The 20,884-nt window shown below is 37.3% G+C and overlaps 1 protein-coding gene across 4 annotated transcripts in view; it reads left to right on the top strand.

The window, feature by feature from the left end:
* Positions 1–8,066: 8,066 nt before the first annotated feature.
* The window catches only part of AP-2alpha (adaptor protein complex 2, subunit alpha), a 78,662-nt gene continuing 65,844 nt past the window's right edge, over positions 8,067–20,884 (top strand). For 2 of the 4 annotated variants that reach the window (XR_010949760.1, XM_067767004.1), the window contains exon 1: positions 8,145–8,281. The gene's annotated coding sequence lies outside the window, so the exon portion shown is untranslated. Of the gene's footprint in view, positions 8,282–8,363; positions 8,851–20,884 lie in introns of those variants that run through there. The other 2 variants (XM_067767005.1, XM_067767006.1) reach the window with 2 other exon arrangements.

Below are 20,884 nucleotides of genomic sequence, written 5' to 3' on the forward strand. Positions count from 1 at the left end.
AAAATGAAATAAAACACCATAGAACTTTTAATAAATATACCAAAATAAAGAAACTTATAATAAAATAAAATTCTATAAAATAATGATTATAAATATTAATAACAAAACTACAAGCGAAATAAACTAAAATTAGGTCAAATCCAATACAAATAAAATTAAAATATACCATACATTGAATTATAACTAGAACGTAAGCTACACGTACCCGTGAGCGTATAATTAAAATCTATTTTTAAAATTTTGGCGGTTGCCAACGTTCGCTCTTCGGCTAGTAGTGTAAATGATGTTACGATAGAGTAAAATGAGTTATGTATTATTTTCGTTCGAAATGAATTATCAATAAAATTGTAATTAAAATGGGAATGCTGACTTCCTTATTTGTTTAGAAGGCACTTAGGGCATACAGGTAAGGGGCCACCGAAAAATCGGTGCGTCGGTGGCCATGGATTTTGAGGGTGGGCTAAGCACCGGGCGTCGCAACACCACCCGCGGCGCCCCCATGTATATTCGGCCCTTTTTATTTATTTCCCTTTTATTTATATTTTTATTTTTCAGCCGATGAGTTTCATTTTCAGAGTTTGGTAACCGGTCGTGTCCGGTTCGGTAATTTTTTTTTCTTCCGCCAGTTTTTTGAATTTTAGATTTTTGAATTTTTTGAATGTCTAACGGTCTGTCCGTGGCATCGGGTTCGACCGTATGTCGTTTTAGCTTGAATTTATAAGCGTTTTGAGTTGTCTCTGCGCTTTTTGACAGTTGAGTTTTGATAGGAATTTTTTTCTGCTTATGGCGCAGGAACAGTAAGGTTGGCAAGGACCCGCCCCAGCCGACAATGACTAGCCACTGTGCACCAACACATCATGCCGACCGCCTTCCTTACTGCTTCCATCGTAAATGTGATTCCATAACAGATGCCCCACGTTGGGCGCCATTTTTTTTGGTTTTTGGGTTCATTGTAGATGTTAATAGTGCAAAAATTCATTGCTTGTTGGTCATCACAGGCAATAGTTCACCCTTCCAAAGGTACGTTCCTACCATCTAAATATATTTAAAACGTATATACCCTTACATAGAGTTACATATGTGGCATGTAAAGAATAAATTCTAGGCAAAAAATTTTAAATGAAGTTCATGTAATTTGATGTAATTCTTTATATGATTCGTGCGTATACATACATCTATGTATAGTTTAAATATGTAGTATTATTTCAAAACCCAACAGTAATTTGTTAAATTGAATGTAAATAAAAAAAAATTGATTTCCGGATTTAAGGTCGATCTGCTTGCGCCAACAATCGGGCAATGAAAATGACACGCCTTAGAATACAGACATACACATACGTACGTACGTATGAATATGGAACGGACATTTCATTTGCATACCCACAAAAAAATGCGTACCTTATGCAAGGATTCTACCATTAAAATAGTTCAGCATAGTACAAAATGAGACTGTGCTGATGCTAACAGACATAAGTAAGGTTAAATCTTCGTTCGAACACGACCCTATGCATAAGGCACCTAAGTGATACCAAAAGAGTCTTACATAGCGTCTACTTACTCGACATTAAACGAGGCCTTCATAAGGTTCACTGGTTATCCGTACTCTTGGTAATCGCTAAAACGATTTTTTGGTGGGTATGCACACAAATGCAGACAATCTCGACTCAATCTGTTCTTGTACCAAGAATATTTTAGTAAAATTTCATGGTTCCAATAGTTTACTTATAAGCTGAATATGAATACCCTCTTACCCGTTAGGTTAATTGAAAAAAAAATTATATTAAAATGTGTCCTACAGTTATTGGTTATACTAATTGCTACTTGGCCATGACTCACCCTGTAGGCTGATACTTACACAGCCGGCAAAAGGCCATATCGTCGAACTCTGCCGCGTAGTCGCTGGTAGCTGTTGTTGCCGGTTGTTATGTTGTTGCCGGTTATTATGTTGTTGCCGGTTATTGTGTTGTGCCGGCTACTAGGTTGTAGCTGGTTATGTTGTTGCCGGATATTGTGTTGTGCCGGCTATTAGGTTGTTGCTGGTTATGTTGTTGCCGGATATTGTGTTGTGCCGGCTATTAGGTTGTGCCGGTTATTATGTTGTGCTGGCGCGCTTGGTTGGATGCGCCGACGGGGTTGCGATTGTGGTGGCCGGCGCTTGCGCTCGAGGGTGGTGAGTCGAACTAGTTGTGGTCGCGCCGGGTAGTACTAGCACTTGGTGTTGGCGCAGGTGACGGCGGTTGCGCTTGAAGGTGGGGAGTGCCGCAGTATGTACATGTTTAGTTTCCGTCGTGCTCGATATGACGATGCGTTTTCGGATGATGATTGCGGTATGGGTGCTCCGAGGCTACACGAATCAGCAATTTTTTTTTTTTTTTGATCTCACGGAGGGCCCGGCTTTGCAGCTGCAACTTATATATAAGGATAGGTGTGTAATTCCCCAATGGACGTGTTCCTGTCCACGAGGCGACTTAGCGAATGAAGTTAATGGAAAGAGTGCTTTATGGTTGTGGTGGCTTCGACATACCCGTTGTCGTTGCTTCCCTTCCTTCAGCGCGAATAAGGAACCGGCGCAAAACTGACCAGAAATTTACTCTTGCCGGTGGTGTCTTCCAAGCTGCCGCTGCTCCCTCTCCTAAAGTAGTTAATTAGGCGTAATTGGGCACGTGTGTAGTTTTACATGCCTTTGGAACAGGGAGATCACTCGTGTATATGGCAAGCGGCCCTAGCTTTTGCACTCACCGAAATTGTGCAGTCACTTGCCAGACCATTTGCAGTTAGCCCCTAATTACTGTTTCACCACCACTCGCGAAAAGATTTCCAACTTTTTAAATTTTTTTGGAGCCCTGACACCGCAACGCTTCACAACCTCGCTTTTTCTTCTTTTCCTTGAAATAATTTAGTCGTTTTATTCGGGTGTATACGACCCGAAACTCGGTGCTTTTTTTTTGATTATTTTCAATGCATGCGAGAGATGAATCTGTAACTCCGCATAGCTAAGAGGGCTATTGGCTTCACAATATCGTCGAACGGGGACCAAGCTATTTCCTTATCTTCCGTATTATTTATTGATATTATTGGGTATATTTGCTTTAGTTTTAATTACCAGTATTATAACGTTCCTTAAAAAAACTTTACGGAAAAACTAGGCCTCTTTTCATGGCCGGAACCTCGTGCTAAAAGAAAAGCCCAGAATCTTTTTTTTTCTTGCTGGTGTGTATCGGCCGGAAACTCAATCTTCAAAAAAAGATTTTTTTTCCGTAGTGATCGCCGGTCTGTCTTTTTTCTTGTCTTCGATATTTTTTTATCGCCACTTTCGCCACATCGCTAGGTGTGTTCGCGTGAACACGCTCCCAAGTGGACCGTAGCCGTAGGCCGCAGCAGCAGACCGTAACAAATTATTTATATATGCTTTAAGCTGGAGACATTGGTGCTTTATCGGTAACCGTATCGGTAACCTTATAACAGGTGATTTGACCAACCTTATAAGAATCAATGCAATCGATTATTGGTGCCGCTAAGGTCGTAACCGTATCGTAGCCAACCAATTGGGTTTTGGTTTACCGTCGTAACGATAAACAGCTGATTACGTTAGGGATACGGATACAGCGATACGACATACGGCACCAATGACTCCGGCTTTAAGCTGCAGACAATGGTGCGTTATCGGTAGCCTTATAACAGCTGATTCGACCAACATTATGGGAATCAATGTAATCGATTATTGGTGCCATATCGTAACGCTAAGGTCGAAGCCGTATCGTAGCCAACCATGGTTTTTGGTTTTGCGCCATATCCATAATCTAAAAATATTTGAGTTGGTGAATTAAAATTTTTTTGTAGATTTTATTCATTGCTTTGGATACGTTATGACTAAGAGACTTATTTTTTGTGGAATATGTTTGTAATTTTTTGCGTTTCATTCATTTTTATGAAATTTTCACAATTTTTAGGTTAAGGCACCATTGATCGATCGCAATGTATCGTATAGGGTTAAATAAAAGAAAAAAACAACAACGTTGTGATCCTGATATTTATCTGGTTCAATTTCTGATCCGTATAGCAGTTCTGTTCGTTTCGTTTTCTGTAGTAGATTTTTTGACAGCTAACCACTTTTGAGTTGGTAGCACTCATGGCTCAACTCTATGGTTGGTTCATCTCTACAGCAACAACATACATTTGTTCACATTGCCAAAATCAGAGTGTTGCTGTTAGACGAATGGAATGGAATGAAATCATAAAACTTAGCAGCATTTGTATGTAGTAAGAAAATGTTGTAAATTCGTTGGTTTCATTTTAAGTTTGCCATCTCCTTCTGACAATCTCTACTACAGTGAAATGAAAAAAATAAAATCAGCTGGTGAGATGAGCCAACCATATAGTTGAGCCATTGTAGCACTGAACTAAATATGTGTACATTTGTGTATACATAAAAGAATTCGCCATATTTAAAAGCAAAAACACTGAAAGAGTAAACAACTTGAAGATGATGTAAGGAAAATAAATAGTTTGCTTACGTGCGAAACTATTTAAATGTTAATAATTCTGGCCCCTATTATGAGCATCTTGTGATCTTCGACTGTGGTCGAAAGAGCTGATCGAACGAATTTTCATTCGGTATTATGACGCACGTTCGATGAAGGCAAGCATTATTGTGAATTTCGATAAATTCAAAAGTTCACAATAGCACATTTCCTTCAGCTGTCAAATAAAATAAAATAAATAGACAAAAGCAGAACTAGTTATTAAATGCAAATATTGAAAATATAAGTATGACTACGACGGAATTGTGGTTTGATGATTCGTCAGATGAAGAGAAAAGCTTACTGAAGCTAGCCAGAAGTAGAAGACGCATGAGGGATGCTTCAAATACATTGAAAATGAATTCCACCACGTAAGTGTAGCTTTCTAAATAAGTTGTTAAATTGTTGAAACTATAAGTTTTGTTTATAGATTTATTCAAAACTTCAGACTGTCCAAAGAAGCGTTCATGGACTTGTTGTCCAGTACAGATGAACTGCTTCAGCAATGTACAAGAGCCAAGCATATTCCTAATATTCTAAAATAGGCAACAGTTCTCCGATTTTGTGCTCGGGGATCCTACCAACTGAGCATTGGAAACGAAAATGCATTCGTACTTGCCCAGCCGAATGTGTCTGTGGTTCTAACAGAGGTGTTGAATGTCTTGGAAAATTTTATTTGTGAAGGATGGATAAAATTCAATTATGAGGAGGCTGGGCTACATCAATCAAAGTTGCATTTCTATAATATTAGCAGAATTCCAGGGATTATTGGCTGTGTTGATGGCACAGACATTAAAATTGTTGCTCCCAAAAAAGAATTACAGAATTTATATTACAACAGAAAAGGATTCTACAGCATTAATGCTATGATTGTAAGTATACCATTTTGATATTAGTTTCAGGTTGTAAATACATAAGTTTACATTTTTATACAAATATTTTTTAGGTTTGTGACCATTCTATGACTATACGATACATAAATGCAAAATATCCGGGAGCAACACATGATTCTTGTGTGTTCAATATGTCGGCCTTGAAATCACATTTGGAACAGGCAAGAGCCCTTCACTACACACCAGAAAAAGCAATACAAATTATAAACTTGTGTGCGGCTTTGCACAATACAAATATCTGTAGAAGAGTTATCTAATGAAGATGACGACCATGATATCCCATTCGCCGAAATTGAATTCACAACCAACTCGGAAGCAGAAGAAATCAGAAACTAAATATTGCGAGTTTTGTAAATACTTCATTTTATTGAAATAAAAAATTCATATACATGTATATATATAAAAAAATATTTGGTAAATTCATTATGGTTCTTAGAAGCTAAAGATTTTCAGTTTTCATAATACAGTCTTAAATTTTATTATAAATTTGGTATAAAAAATATCACATCAGTTTCATATGTATGTTAAAAAAAAAAAAAATCAGGTATTGTTCAGCACTTAAAGCATACATTTGTGATGGCCTTATTTTTTTATTTGGCTTTTATACAACTCCAGCTTTTCCTGTTTCAATTTAAAAAAATCACGTATATAATAATAGTACTCCAAGCTATACGTTCTCTTCGCATACTTTTCTGTCTCAAGAGCACTTTTTTTGATCTCTTCCAATGTTTTCAGCATCTCTTCTTAAACATTTTTTTGTTTTGCTGTCTGCTCTTGCAATAGTTTGAGCCTATCGTTTTTGCTGCACTTTTTCGATTTGCTTTTCGTGGCCTCTCCTCATCAGGTGCACCACTTTGTCCACTTACTTCCAAATTCTCATCCGATTCCAAGTTATCACTATATAATCGCTCCACAATCATATCTTCACATTCTTCATTCGCATTAGTACTAAGGCCATGCTCTTGTCCAGGTGGATCTACACTGGCCTGAAGACTTAACAAACCCGTTATAGACTCTTCTGAATGCGTAAAGATATTTAACCTGTTTGGTCCACCACCAGTTGCACTGTATTCCACTATGTTCTCCGACATTTTTTTTTTGTTTTTGACTTCATGTCAGCCCACACCTGAGACGACAAAAATAAAGTTGTATTATACAGAATTGACTTCTTTCTGTGGTTCTTTAGTTCACCTTAATCCACTTTTTCGTCGTTCTTACTGGTGGTCCTAAACAGTTCAGCTCCACTGTTATATCATCCCACTTTTTTGTCACCTGAACCTTTGTGCAAGTTAATTTTGCTATATGGGAATTTTTTTCCATAATTGAAACCAGTCTTTCAAGCTGTTGTTTTGTACTCACGACCTTGGACCTATATAAAATTAATTCAAATAGTTTAAAATTACTACTAGGTAGTAAAAAATTAGAACATAAATACAAAAAACTTACATTTTAAACAATTCTTTTTCTATTCGATACAGCGTCGACAACAAATTTCTATTCGCTACAAAATTCGGTACACAACGAAAATTTCGACAGAGATGAGGTGTCATAATACCAACTTCTAATTCGATTTTCGATGTTCGATAGCCAACGAAGATCGAAGATCGAAAGATGCTCATAATAGGGGCCTCTATCAGTATCTTAAAATTTTGTGTACGTTTCTTCTTATTTTCAACAAAACAGATGTTTTATATTAGTGCTGCCAGTTCTCATAAAGTTGATCCAGATAATTCCAATGAGATTTGAGCCAGAGCCAGAGCTCGATAAACCAATGGAACGGCCCTATAATGTTTAAAGCTGCAGTCATTGGTGCCGCTTGTCGTCTCGCTGTAGTCGTATCCCTAATACTATTTTCACACAGACGGCTTATTGAATAATAAAGGCAATTTTCTACATTAAGACGCTTATTGAGCTCAATCTTCCCTACAAAATTCGAATCTATTATTATTTCATTAGTAGCTAATCGAATGCCTAATGAAGTCAAAAGCACAATGCAACTCTGTTGGCAGCGTTCCACTTCCGTTTCCGCTTCTTAGTTTTTGGTGTGTTCAGTCCTTAAAAATGTCATTTGTCAAAGCAAATGTCATTGTCTGCATGGCGGAACGATACAAGGTGGCCGCATCGAACAGCTGATTATAACCTTTTTTATTTGATTTGATACATCAACTACCGGCGCAGTACGATTTTGACATTTGTCCATCGAATTTACAAGTACATGGAATTTTGTTTGTTTGTAGGTATGTCACCATGCTCCCACCTTGTATCGTTCCGCCATGATTGTCTGTCTCATTCTTAATACTAATCGAGCAGTTACTTCTGTGTGAAAGCAAAAAATTTACGATTTCATTAGCAGGTGAAATGAGATCATTAAGTTTCTGTGTGAAAACAGTATAACGTAATCAGCTGTTTATCGTTACGACGGTAAACCAAAACCCAATTGGTTGGCTACGATACGGTTACGACCTTAGCGGCACCAATAATCGATTGCATTGATTCTCATAAGATTGGTCGAATCAGCTGTTATAAGGTTACCGATACGGTTACCTATAAAGCACCAATGTCTGCAGCTTAATGATATAACTGAGTTTATTAAAAGCCCAAGAGTTGGCATCACTTATATTTCTACGCCGGTCTATTGTGAAAACTGTAGGAAGAAGAAGCAAGATTTAATCTGGCAGTGGCAGCACTGCAGAGAAAAAGCGACAATCAAAAAAAATTGTGGAAAAGTCAACGTAAGGAAAAATCAATAAAAATTTTCATTTTCACTAGTAGAGCTGTGTTCAGTTGTGTGAAGAAATAAGTTTAACTTAAAACACATAACATAGTGATAATTAATGCCGTATTATTTATAAAGCTCTACAAGTATACGTAAGCTATGAATACGAATCTTTTTTGCTACGCCCATTTTAAACGAAAATGCGATTTGAGTCGCTGAAAATAATTGAAATTTTTTTGAGCTTAAAGAAGTCGCGTCGCATTCACGATTGGGGTCGTTTCAATCAATGCTGTAATCTTATAAATTAAAGTAATGTTTAATACATCAGGGCGGATAAAATTTTGTATACCTTATTGCAATTAAAACAATGTAAAATGATTGTTGTGATTTTGAAAGTGCAATTCATGAAAAAACTTTTATTACACACGAAAGTTTGTCTTCGTCATCGCTAGTTGCAGTTAGGGGCGTACAACTAAACTTTGATAAGGACGTGCCAAGCAAAGGGAAATGATTGTAAAAAGCTATAAAGTGTAATAATAAAATAAACTGTCTAGAGCGTGGTACTTTAAAGCGGAGAGAAAATTAAATGTGTCTAAAAGCCGGCTAACTATATATGATCATGTGTAGATGAAAATGTTTTTAAAATAAATAGCGCAAATTGTATACTTAAATACATAAATATGTATGCATATACAAAGTATTATATGTTTACGTACATGAGGTATGTACATTTTTTATCGCACAGCACTGAAACAAACAATGCCAACGTCATAACATCCAATGTCCAATGTAAATCAATGTCACTTCAAAATATTATCTACATTGCGGAATATCTTATTATTTTATAACTAATTAACCTTAGTAACTTGTATAAACTCACAACAGGTATGTAGGTATATAAGTTCATCTTTTTGAAACAACTCCACGATATTTGTCTTCAAAGAAATAAGTTGAACGGCAAAGGTTGGCGGTTGTCTCAAACCAGTCTCCGTCCACTTTCCTCACTACAAAATGGAAGGGTGTCCCACTATTAAGCCTGAGAAACCACCTTACGTAGGAGACTCATATCCTCCAATATCTACCCTATCGCCAGTAGCCAAGACACCTAAAGCCGTTATATTTCCTAATCCACCGCAAAGCTGCGGCTTTCCAATCATTAGCATGGGGTTAGAAAGTTACATAGCACGAACACCGCGCTAAATGCCATACACGCAGAGATAAATTGTGGACTGAATCAAAAACAACACCATAGAACAGTACTCGTAGTGCTAGGCTTATCAAAATCCATTAATACAGTCAATCAATTCACATTACTGGAATGGTCCACCCTTCCTCCCAGGCATCGGTGCAACTCAAGAACATTACATGGAATCCCAGAAGAATTAAAGAAGAGGGCACAGGGTGGTGTCCTATCTCCACAAAAGGAGTTACCATTGGGTCTAACGCCGATGACTGCACAATAATAGCAGCAGATTTTTCACCTCGCGAAATCTGACACTGTCACCCACCAACTTTTCGTCGACCTTATTTACAATGTGGGCATAGCCAATGTCGACCATATTTGGCATCCAAGTCGATGGCTAGTAACAGCGCTTGGGTCAAAGATAAAGAACCGCTCGTAAGGACTTATTCAGTCAGTCTGACAAAACATTGCGCTCAGAACTGCCTAAGGTTGTCTTATGTCTCAAGAACATCATCAATACAATGAAGCGAAAATACTCCACATAAAGAAGACAAATGGAATGCTGAAAAATCAGTTACCGCTGAATAAGTAAAGAGTACGCACCGTTTCGGTAAAAAAAAAAAATCGATAGAGTAACCAGGGAAAACACTAAACATTGTTTATGTGAACGTAGAATAAGAAGGATACAAAGGGTCAAAAGTTCGAAGTTCGAATCCCAGAACTATTAATAGCTTCAGATCTAGATACACGATAACGTTTTATACGTTATTGGAAAGATATCCCAGCCAGTATTTTTTGAAAATTTTGATAAAAAAATATTCAGATCTTGGGGTAAAAAACGGTAAAATTTAAAAGTATTTTCTATTCGAAAATTAATGTATCGTCGGCAGAAAAATGTAGCCTAAATGTGATTATTCTTGAATAATCATCTATGATTCATATTTCGAAACGATTTTTATTTATTATAATTTATGTATGTTAGTTAGTTATTTATTTATTACGGCTTAAAGCCTAATTCAAGGTACAAATAGTACTATTCTATCTTATAGGTAGAGTTTTACAAAATTCATATAATTTTGCCTTAAAAACTAAGATTTCATTGTAGTTTTTAATTTCCAATGGGAGCTCGTTGTAACCCTTTAGGTCTTTGTAAAAAATGTTTTGCTTATCTATTTCTGTTTGAAAAAATGGCAATTTAAAATTATGTCTATTTCTAGTATTTATATTGTGTGTTTGCTCCACTAGAACTACGTTACTACTTAAATATTCAGGTAGATTTCCATGTTTTATATGAAATATCAATTTCATAGTATGAAAATAAATTTTTTGCTTGACACCCAACCAGTTCAACTTTTTTAACATATTAGCCGTTCTAGCATCTCTACGTTTTTTAAGAATAAACCTCATACATCTATTTTGAAGCTTTTGTAGCTTATCAATTTCTTTGTCCGCTATTATGAATAATATCGATGGGCAATACACAAAATGTGGTTCAATAATAGATTTATAAATAATTATTTTATATTTTTCTTGTAAATACTTGGTAGATCTCTGCACAACACCAATCTTTTTCGCGACTATCGTAACTGTGTAGTTTAAATGTTCTTCAAATTTAAGTTTGTTATCAATTATAATCCCTAATTAGTAAATTGCGTAATAAATTGTTTCAAACTGCAAATGCAACATTGTAAAGTGTGTTTATTGAGTATATTTAAACGTCAGTTACGCATGGCTAAACTATATGGTTGGCTCATCTCATCAGCTGATTTTATGTCTTTCATTTCACTGGAGTAGGGATTGTCAAAAGAAGATGGCAAACTCAATATGAAATCAAAACATCGAACACATTTTCTTACAACACACAAAAATTTCAAAGTTTTTTGTTTTCATTCCATTTCATTCACCTAGAAATGTGCGTGTAGAGATGAGCCAACCAGCTATCAAATTACTATTGTGCAAACTAAATCGAGTTGTATGAACAGCACTCAATTCAAATCGAAATTTCCTAAATTTATTTTTCTGTTTGAACGCAAAAATACTATGTTCAAACAGAAAAATAAATTTAGGAAATTTCGATTTGAATTGAGTGCTGTTCATACAACTCGATTTAGTTTGCACAATAGTAATTTGATAGCTGGTTGGCTCATCTCTACACGCACATTTCTAGGTGAATGAAATGGAATGAAAACAAAAAACTTTGAAATTTTTGTGTGTTGTAAGAAAATGTGTTCGATGTTTTGATTTCATATTGAGTTTGCCATCTTCTTTTGACAATCCCTACTCCAGTGAAATGAAAGACATAAAATCAGCTGATGAGATGAGCCAACCATATAGTTTAGCCATGCGTAACTGACGTTTAAATATACTCAATAAACACACTTTACAATGTTGCATTTGCAGTTTGAAACAATTTATTACGCAATTTTTTTTAAATTGGCAATTTATTATTACAATTTATTATATGACAAATTGCGTAATAAATTGCCCAAATAGTATAAATTGCCAATTTGGTGTGTGTTTTAACCTAGTATAAATATTTTATGCTATTAACTTTTTGTATGGTTTCATTATTTATTTTTAGCCCACTTAAGTCCTCATCATTAATATTTTTTCTTGTTATGACCATAGATTTGGTTTTGTTTATATTAAGCTTTAGCCTATTCGCACATAGCCATGTGTATAAATTGTTGAGATCATTTTGCATTTTTAATACCGCAGTAGTAATATTATTATCACTGATCATAAGTAATGCATCATCCGACCCCAGCGGGTTGGGGGATCAGAATGTACCCGCGGTAGGTATGCCTGTCGTAAGAGGCGACTAAAATACCAGATTCAAGGGGCTGGGTAGCGCAACCCTTCAGGTTGCCAGCGCAATATATAGCTTCTCCAAACCCAATTGTCAACCTCACCTATCCGCGGCGAATCATGTTTCACTAACAGAAGAGGCTCTGGCGACCCCAAGTTCCTCATGGAACTTGGGGGTGGAGAGGGAGGGAATGACCTGAAGGTTTAATGTGGCCACATAAATCGTTCCCGAGATGGTCGGGCTAGCACCTTAATGGTGCTGTGGTGCCGGAGCGTACCGGATCTGTATCCGGCAAAGGACCATCACATCGATAACACTCCCCAAAGCCTTCGGGGAGCAACCTTATCGCTACAACAACAAAAACAACAATGCATCATCCGCAAATAGTTTGATATCACAGTCTTGTATCGCATTAACTATATCATTTATATATATTAGGAACAATATTGGTGCTAGGACCGAGCCTTGTGGTAAGGGATTCAAGGGGTTGTGTAGCGCAATATATAGCTTCTCCAACCCCGGATACAGATCCGATACGCTCCGGTAACACAGCACCATTAAGGTGCTGGCCCGACCATCTCGGGAACGATTTATATGCCCACATTAAACTTTCAGGCCATTCCTCCCTCCCTCCCCACCCCCAAGTTCCATGAGGAGCTTGGGGTCGCCAGAGCCTCGTCTGTTAGTGAAACGGGATTCGCCGCTCGAAGGTGAGGTTGACAATTGGGTTGGAGAAGCTATATATTGCGCTACACAACCCCTTGAATCCCCCTTAATGGTGCTGTTACCGGAGCGTATCGGATCTGTATCCAACAAAGGACCATCACATCGATAACACTCCCCAAAGCCTTCGGGGAGTGACCTAATTGCTACAACAACAACAACAACAACAACAGCCTTGTGGTAAGCCTATGGGCACTTCCAATATATCAGATATCGCTGTTTTTATAACTGTTCGCTGTTTCCTATGTTTTAAATAACTGCGGAACCAAGCAAGCTCTATGTCTTTAATACCAATTTGTTGGAGTTTCTTGATAAGGATTTCCTTATCTACCGTTTCGAAGGCTCTTTTAAGGTCAAGAAAGACAGCAATCACCACCTTCTTATTATTTAGATCATGTTTCCACTCCGATATCACAAAGTTAAGAGCTGTTTAACACGAATGTTTTTTCCTAAAACCCGACTGTTGTTTGACAAGTATTTTGTTTGAGTATAGATATTTTACCAATTGATTATTAACATAAACTTCAAGGATTTTAGCGTCACTTGGTATGGTGTTTATGGGTCTAAGCTCTTCTGGCTGTATTGTCTTTTTAATTTTTTCAACTGGAATCACCGTTGACATTTTCCACTTTTCTGGTAAAATACCATCTTCCAAACTGCTATTAATTATTTTGGCATAAAAAAACCCTGTATACACTATAGAGTCCTTCACTACGCCATCCGACAGAATGTTCCTGCCACCAATTTTGTATTTAAACTCTTGCAGGATTTTTATAACTTCATCAGTCGTTATATTAGGAAACTTAAATTCAGAATTGGCTTGACTACCGCTGAGTGCTATATCGAAATATTCTATATTGTTATTTATCTATCACACTATTTATAAAAAATTTGTTAAGGCCATTTGCCAAGGCAAGTTCATCTTCTACCAATATACCATCGATTACCACTTTATTAATACCATCGTTATCCGCGCCAAGCAGACCGTCGATTTAAAGTACTTCCACATATCTTTGGCGTTGTTTTCATTCATTATAACTTTATTTTCCATGTATTTAATTTTCTTTATTTTAACTAGGTTTTTATACATTTTATTAATATTTTTGTATTCTTCCGACAGTCCTGTCTGTATAGCATATGTTTATTTATTTGTGCAAGTTCTCTATCGTACCACTTATTCATTAGTTTTATATGTACTTGTTTTTCATAGGTTAAATTTTCCATCGCTTGCGTTAAAATGTGGTTCACTAGTTCAACTTTATCATCTATTAATAAATTTTCATTGAAAGTAAAATTAAAGGACCTGAGTAGGTTTAATAAACTGTCATTACTATATTTATCCCAAGCAATTATTTTCTTAATCACTCTCATCTTATACGATTTAGATATATGAACATTGAACATTATTGTTTCATGATCAGAAATTCTGTGTGCTTGCAAAGATTTACACTTTATTTCTTCAGAATTTGAATATATGAGATCAATTTTAGATTCAGTTGTATCCGTTATTCGTGTATTAAGATCCACTTTTTGTAAAATTGAACTTTAATCATTTAGAGTAATATTTGACTGCTTTTCACGTCATTTTCTGATCATATTCGTGAACATATTGTCACTATGCTGTTAGTAAATAACCAACAACAACAAATACAGTAAGCAGCCAAACTTATGTATATGCACACATAAGAGCTGATTACATTCACGACGGCGGTGTAGCCGCCACATCTGTCATATTATTTTTACACATGTTCTTATGAGTGTCGTTATTTTCGGCGCGACAGAGCAGTACGACAATCAATCGTGAAAGCCGTTGTAGCCAGATTAAACCTAATTCTTTTTGGGAAGCGACAGTGAGTAGCGTCCTTTTTATTTTGTCAATAGAAACTAAAATAGAAGTATATAACAGAGAATAAAAAGCTAAAATCATTCTTTTGGGCGTTTTTTAAACATAATTAATATTTTTTCTAAATTTTTCGCTACTGTTTGCTGTAATTTATATTGGTGGCTGCCGCTTTCAAAGTAATTAAGAAGCCAATGCTTGGCTACGATTGTCGTCAAGCTTTGCTTTATTGTGGTTGTGGTCTGTAGACGCCGTTTTCAATAAAATCAGCACTATAACCAGCAGTTCGAAGTGCAGATCTTCATATCTCGAGATATCTCACACACACACATGTAGTCATCAGCCGAAGTTTTTTACACTCGGTCACACCTGACGATATTATTCAGTATGTGGTTAAACATACTAATCTAAATAAGCATCAACTGCAGTGTTTCAAGCTTACTAAGGAGTCGGAGTCGATGAATTGCACTTTGGTAAAGTTCTGAAGCCTGAGTTGTGGCCAGTCAATGTGACGATCTGCCACTTCCGTTTTTTTCCATAAGGAACCCAAAACTACAACAGCGGAATTAGTACATAGTGTCAATCACATGCCATGCAAATATATCAACATCTTTTTTCAAAATGGTTCTGGCCTTAGAAGACCGAAAATGTGCGCATATTTAGTTCTTTGTTGGATTATGATTTGTCATCATCGAGACTTGGCCAAAAAGTAATTTCTTAGATGCTGAATTTTTTGATCCTATGCGTTATCATTTTTTCCGTAAGGATAGAGATGCAACAAAGACTGGCTTAAATAGAGGAGGTGGTGTGCTGATTGCCGCCCGGATCGGTCCTCAGGCCTCGCTTATTATATTTAACTGATAGTAGTGACACGCGTCTTCATGAACTTTGTGTGCGGATTCATGGCTGTTTGGGTCAACTGCTCATTTGTGCTTCATACATTCCGCCGCCCAGTCCAGAAAGTATTTATAAGGCCCATGTAAATAATATCTTAAATCTTATATATATTAAATAGTGATACGCGTCTTCATCAACTTTGTGTGCGGAGTCATGGCTCTTTGGGTCAACTGCTCATTTGTGCTTCATGCATTCCGCCGTCCAGTCCAGAAAGTATTTATAAGGCCCATGTAAATAATGTCTTAAATCTAATATCTTAAATCTTATATATATTAAATAGTGACACGCGTCTTCATCAACTTTGTGTGCGGATTCATGGCTCTTTGGGTCAACTGCTCATTTGTGCTTCATACATTCCGCCGTCCAGTCCAGAAAGTATTTATTAGGCCCATGTAAATAATATCTTAAATCTTAAGCGAAGTATGTGTGAAACGTAGCTATGTGTAGGATCGGTTAGCTCTGTGTACTTAGGGATTTTAATTTAAGTAATGTTAGCTGGATCTCTCTTGAAAACAATCTCTATTTAACTCTTATTAACATTAATAGCTCTTATGAATCGTATATTATTGAACATGTTGGAGGGGTGGGTTTATCTCAAATTAATAGTTTCCATACATAATTCCTTACATCGCACTCTTGATTTAATTTTTGTAACTAACAATATTAGTTTTGTTATCTCAACCTGCGTCTTCAATTTCGCCACCAAACTTGCATCACCTACCCTTAATGCTTGTAATTGAGTTCGTGGAGTATTTCTGTATTCCTACATCAAATATGAAAATATGGTTCAATTTTCGACGCTGTGATTTTAATCATTTAAATTCTGCCTTAGGTGGGATTGATTGGGATGCAATGTTTGACGAAATTGAAGATGGAAATTATTTCAATGTATTTTAAAATCAAATTCATAAGATTTGTGAAAAAATCGTGCAGTTATATAAAAAAAAATTGGCACAATAGTGAGCCCAATCATCTCGAAAATTTGAGAAACAAGTTCTTTAAAAAATATAAAATTACTAATCAGCGACGATTTTATGATTTGTATACTCTTTATAAGAAAAATTTTAACAATCTTAATAAGTCTTTGTATGCTAAGTACGTTAGAAATTTTGAGGTGAACATCAAGAACCATCCGAAGAACTTCTGGAATTACATAAACTCCATGAAGAGCGTATCTAGCATACCGAAATCAGTATACAATAATGTTATTACCAACTCTGTTACTGAGGCTGCTAATCTCTTTGCAGATTTCTTCTCGGCAAACTTTATCACAAATAATGATTTAACTTTGGAAGACACAGACAATGTTAATTAATTCTCCCTCCGTTAATAATTTTGGGTCGCTTTCTCTCATTATAAAACTTAAAAATTCCTCCAGAACTGATGTTCACAATCTTTCAGTTATTCTATAAAGAAATTGTCCTTTTATATTCAATAAATCATTGGCATCGGGTATTTTTATTGATGACTGGAAGCAAGCCTCCGTTTCTCCTATATTTAAGTCTGGTAACAAAAGTAACTGTTCTAATTACAGACCTATTTCTAAACTGTCCACAACTTCGAAGCTTTTTGAATATGTTGTCAAAGACAAGCTTTATTTTAGTGATAAACACCTGGTTTGCGCCAATCAACATGTTTTTTCCCCGGCTAGATCCACGATAACGAACATCGCTGTCTTTTCTGAGGATTGTTACACGGCATTTAGGCGGGGTTTTCAGGTTGATACAATATACTTAGATTTCTCCAAGGCATTCGATAAAATTTCTCATAAAATTTTAATTGCGAAATTAGCTTGCTACGGGTTCCACTCTACGTTTCAACAGTGGATTGAATCTTACTTGCACAACAGAAGTAATGTTGTAAATATTGGCGGTGCTTACTCGAAACCATTTTGGGCCACCTCTGAAGTGCCCCAGGGTAGTATTTTTTTATTTTATTTATTTATTTGTTAGTCCACAAATTTTACAATTAATCAGACTAAATATGAATGAATGGCCCTTTACTATTTATCTTGTTCATTCATGACATTAGTTCTTGCTTTTTATCTATCAAATTTCTTCTTTATGCTTAGGATCTCAAGATTATTATAATGATGTCGTTGTTCTTCAATCTGAGATGAATAAGCTTTATAGCTGGTGCGTCAAGAACCGTCTCTTCCTTAATATAAGTAAGTGTCACACTGTGACGTATGGTAAACTGCTGCGGCCACTTCATTCTTCTTATCATATTGCCACCGTGGTGTGATGGTAGCGTGCTGCGCCTGTCACACCGTATGCCCTGGGTTCGCACCCCGGGCAACGCGACATCAAAAATTTTAGGAATAAGGTTTTTCAATTAGAAGAAAATTTTTCTAAGCGGGGTCGCCCCTCGGCAGCGCTCCGAGTGTATTTCTGCCATGAAAAGCTCTCAGTGAAAACTCATCTGCCTTGCAGATGCCGTTCGGAGTCGGCATAAAACATGTAGGTCCCGTCCGGCTAATTTGTAGGGAAAATCAAGAGGAGCACGACGCAAATTGGAAAAGAAGCTCGGCCTTAGATCTCTTCGGAGGTTATCGCGCCTTACATTTTTTTTTTATTTTTTATCAGAAATCAATTGTTTTTCAAATGTTTGGATATTGATTTCTCGGACTAAAAATGCGCTTTTCAACTTAAACTAAAAAATCTAGTCTGTAATAATATAAACTCTCTTTGCTAATGTAATCCATAGCTTAATTTAGCTGGTCTCTGTAATTTAAACATAAGTGTCTGTACTAAACTAAACAAGTTCTTACTGACGTATACACATACATATAACTTAATTACCATGCAGGAGATACAACAGTTCTAGAAGGTGAAACGTCTAGACCTTTGGAGAAATATACGGACGAGGCAACAGATAGTATAAAAGCAGCGCGAGCTGAGTAATAACTAATCAGTTTGATTTAAACATGCTATTAGTTGTGAAGTGAAGTATAATTGTGAAGGACTCCCAAAGTAATCTAAATAAAGACCAGTTTGCAATACTACTTGCAATAAATCCGAGCTACAAAGAAGACTAAGGGAAGCCATGGAATCGGAAGGAATCGACGTTGATGAACACACTTTTCATCCTGATGTGGAAGCTTCAGCGACTAAAATGGAGGAGCAGATAGAGACTCCGAAACCATTTGCAACTGTTGACACCAACGCGATACTAGCAGTGCTAAAGCAAATGTCGTCACTAATATCAACCGATATGTCAGCACAGCCCGAAGTACTGGAGACACGTTTAACATCAAAGATGGAATCACAGGAGACACGACAAGATGAACGTTTTTTAGAAATGTCGTCACAAATAGCATCCAGGATTGAAGCACAGGAAGGGCCCCAGCGGGTTAGGGGATCAGAATATACCCGCGGTAGGTATGCCTGTCGTAAGAGGCGACTAAAATACCAGATTCAAGGGGTTGTGTAACGCAACCCTTCAGGTTGCCAGCGCAATATATAGCTTCTCCGAACCCAATTGTCAACCTCACCTATCCGCGGCGAATCCTGTTTCACTAACAGACGAGGCTCTGGCGACTACAAGCTCCTCATGGAACTTGGGGGTGGGGAGGGGGGAATGGCCTGAAGGTTTAATGTGGCCACATAAAACGTTCCCGAGATGGTCGGGCTAGCACCTTAATGGTGCTGTGGTACCGGAGCGTACCGGATCTTTATCCGGCAAAGGACCATCACATCGATAACACTTCCCAAAGCCTTCGGGGAGCAACCTTATCGCTACAACAACAACAACAACAACAAGCACAGGAAGCACGTATATCCGAAATGTCGTCACAAATAGCATCCGGGATTGAAGCACAGGAGGCACGTATATCCGAAATGTCGTCACAAATAGCATCCAGGATTGAAGCACAGGAAGCACGTATATCCGAAATGTAGGGAAAAATTTCAGCACAGGTATCATCGCAGATCTCTGCAAACCTAGAAGCCCGTATGGACGAAAAAATAATGCAGTTTGAGAACAAAATCGAGACCGAGGTAGATGCTTTAAAAGGTCGTATACAACTAAATTGCCCAGCTGTTTCAGCAAGCAATCCGAAGGTAAAAACTCAATCTTTCCAGGTATTTAAGCTTCAATTTGAGAAGACGTCAGCAGTGAAAAACTATTATGCTGAAGATAAAGTTGCTGCACTGTTCGTGGCATTGAAAGGGCCTGCAACTGAAATCTTACAGACAATTCCAGAGTACGAACGGGACAGTTATGAAATATTGATGAGCGCTCTAGAGAGGCGATACGGAACCGATCATATGAGACAGATATACCAAATGGTTACTGAACCGCTTCCAGAGGGCTGGTGCAACATTGCAAGAGCTTGCGTCGAACGGTGAAAGGCTGGCTCATTTAGCGAATCCGGACGCACCCGTGGAGTACACCGAAAGGTTAAAAATCCAGAGCTTTATTAATGGAATACGGGATATCGAAACGAAGCGAGCGGCATACGCAAACCCAAAACCTACATTCACAGAAATGGTATCATGTACTTTGATTCATGAAACAGCATCGCTTCTATGTAAGCCAGCTTTCAAAGCACGCCGTGTGAAGGTAGAAAGGCCAGACTGGGTGAACACAATATTGGAGGCACTGAAAGGATCGCAAGAGCGGAGTGAAAGAGTTATCAAATGCTTCATATACGGGAAGCCAGGTCACATTGCACGTCATAGCGATCTTGATCCTAGTGGTTTCAACAGCATGGGTGGTCTTAAGAACAAAGCTGGAGGATATGAGCAAGAGCGAGTCAGATGTAAAGATCGAGAGCTAGCTCCAGCTATTGAATGTCGTGTGACACCTATCTCGCAAACTGGAAGGAAATCGAGCAGTCTTACCGTCAAAGGAAATGTGGATGGCAAGGAGCGTGTACTGACTGTAGATACGGGCGCATATCATTCTTTAATCCGATCTGATTTGGTCATCAGGAGAGTAAAGCCATTACCTGGAGCAAGATTGCGTACGGTCACTGGCGAGTATAACCAAGTCCAGGGAGAAATGGTATGTGAAGTCTTAATTGGAAAGCTCACGGTTCTATACAAATTCGTTGTGGCACTTGTCAGACAACCGATTGGATTTATACGTGTTTGTTTATTGGTAGTTCAAATGCAACTGACTTGAGTTGTACAGAGTAATATGAATGTGTATATGGAACAGTAATAATGAGAACAATATACATATGTATGAGTGGAATGAAATGAATAATAAACTAGTGATGACAGCTCGGCCTCTCCTGACATCCAAAATCGTCCCGATTTTGCTGCTCTTCGTCATCATCGCATTCGTCATCAATCTCT

This window comes from Eurosta solidaginis, chromosome 2 (assembly GCF_040869045.1).
Source record: "Eurosta solidaginis isolate ZX-2024a chromosome 2, ASM4086904v1, whole genome shotgun sequence".
Lineage (NCBI taxonomy): Eukaryota > Metazoa > Arthropoda > Insecta > Diptera > Tephritidae > Eurosta > Eurosta solidaginis.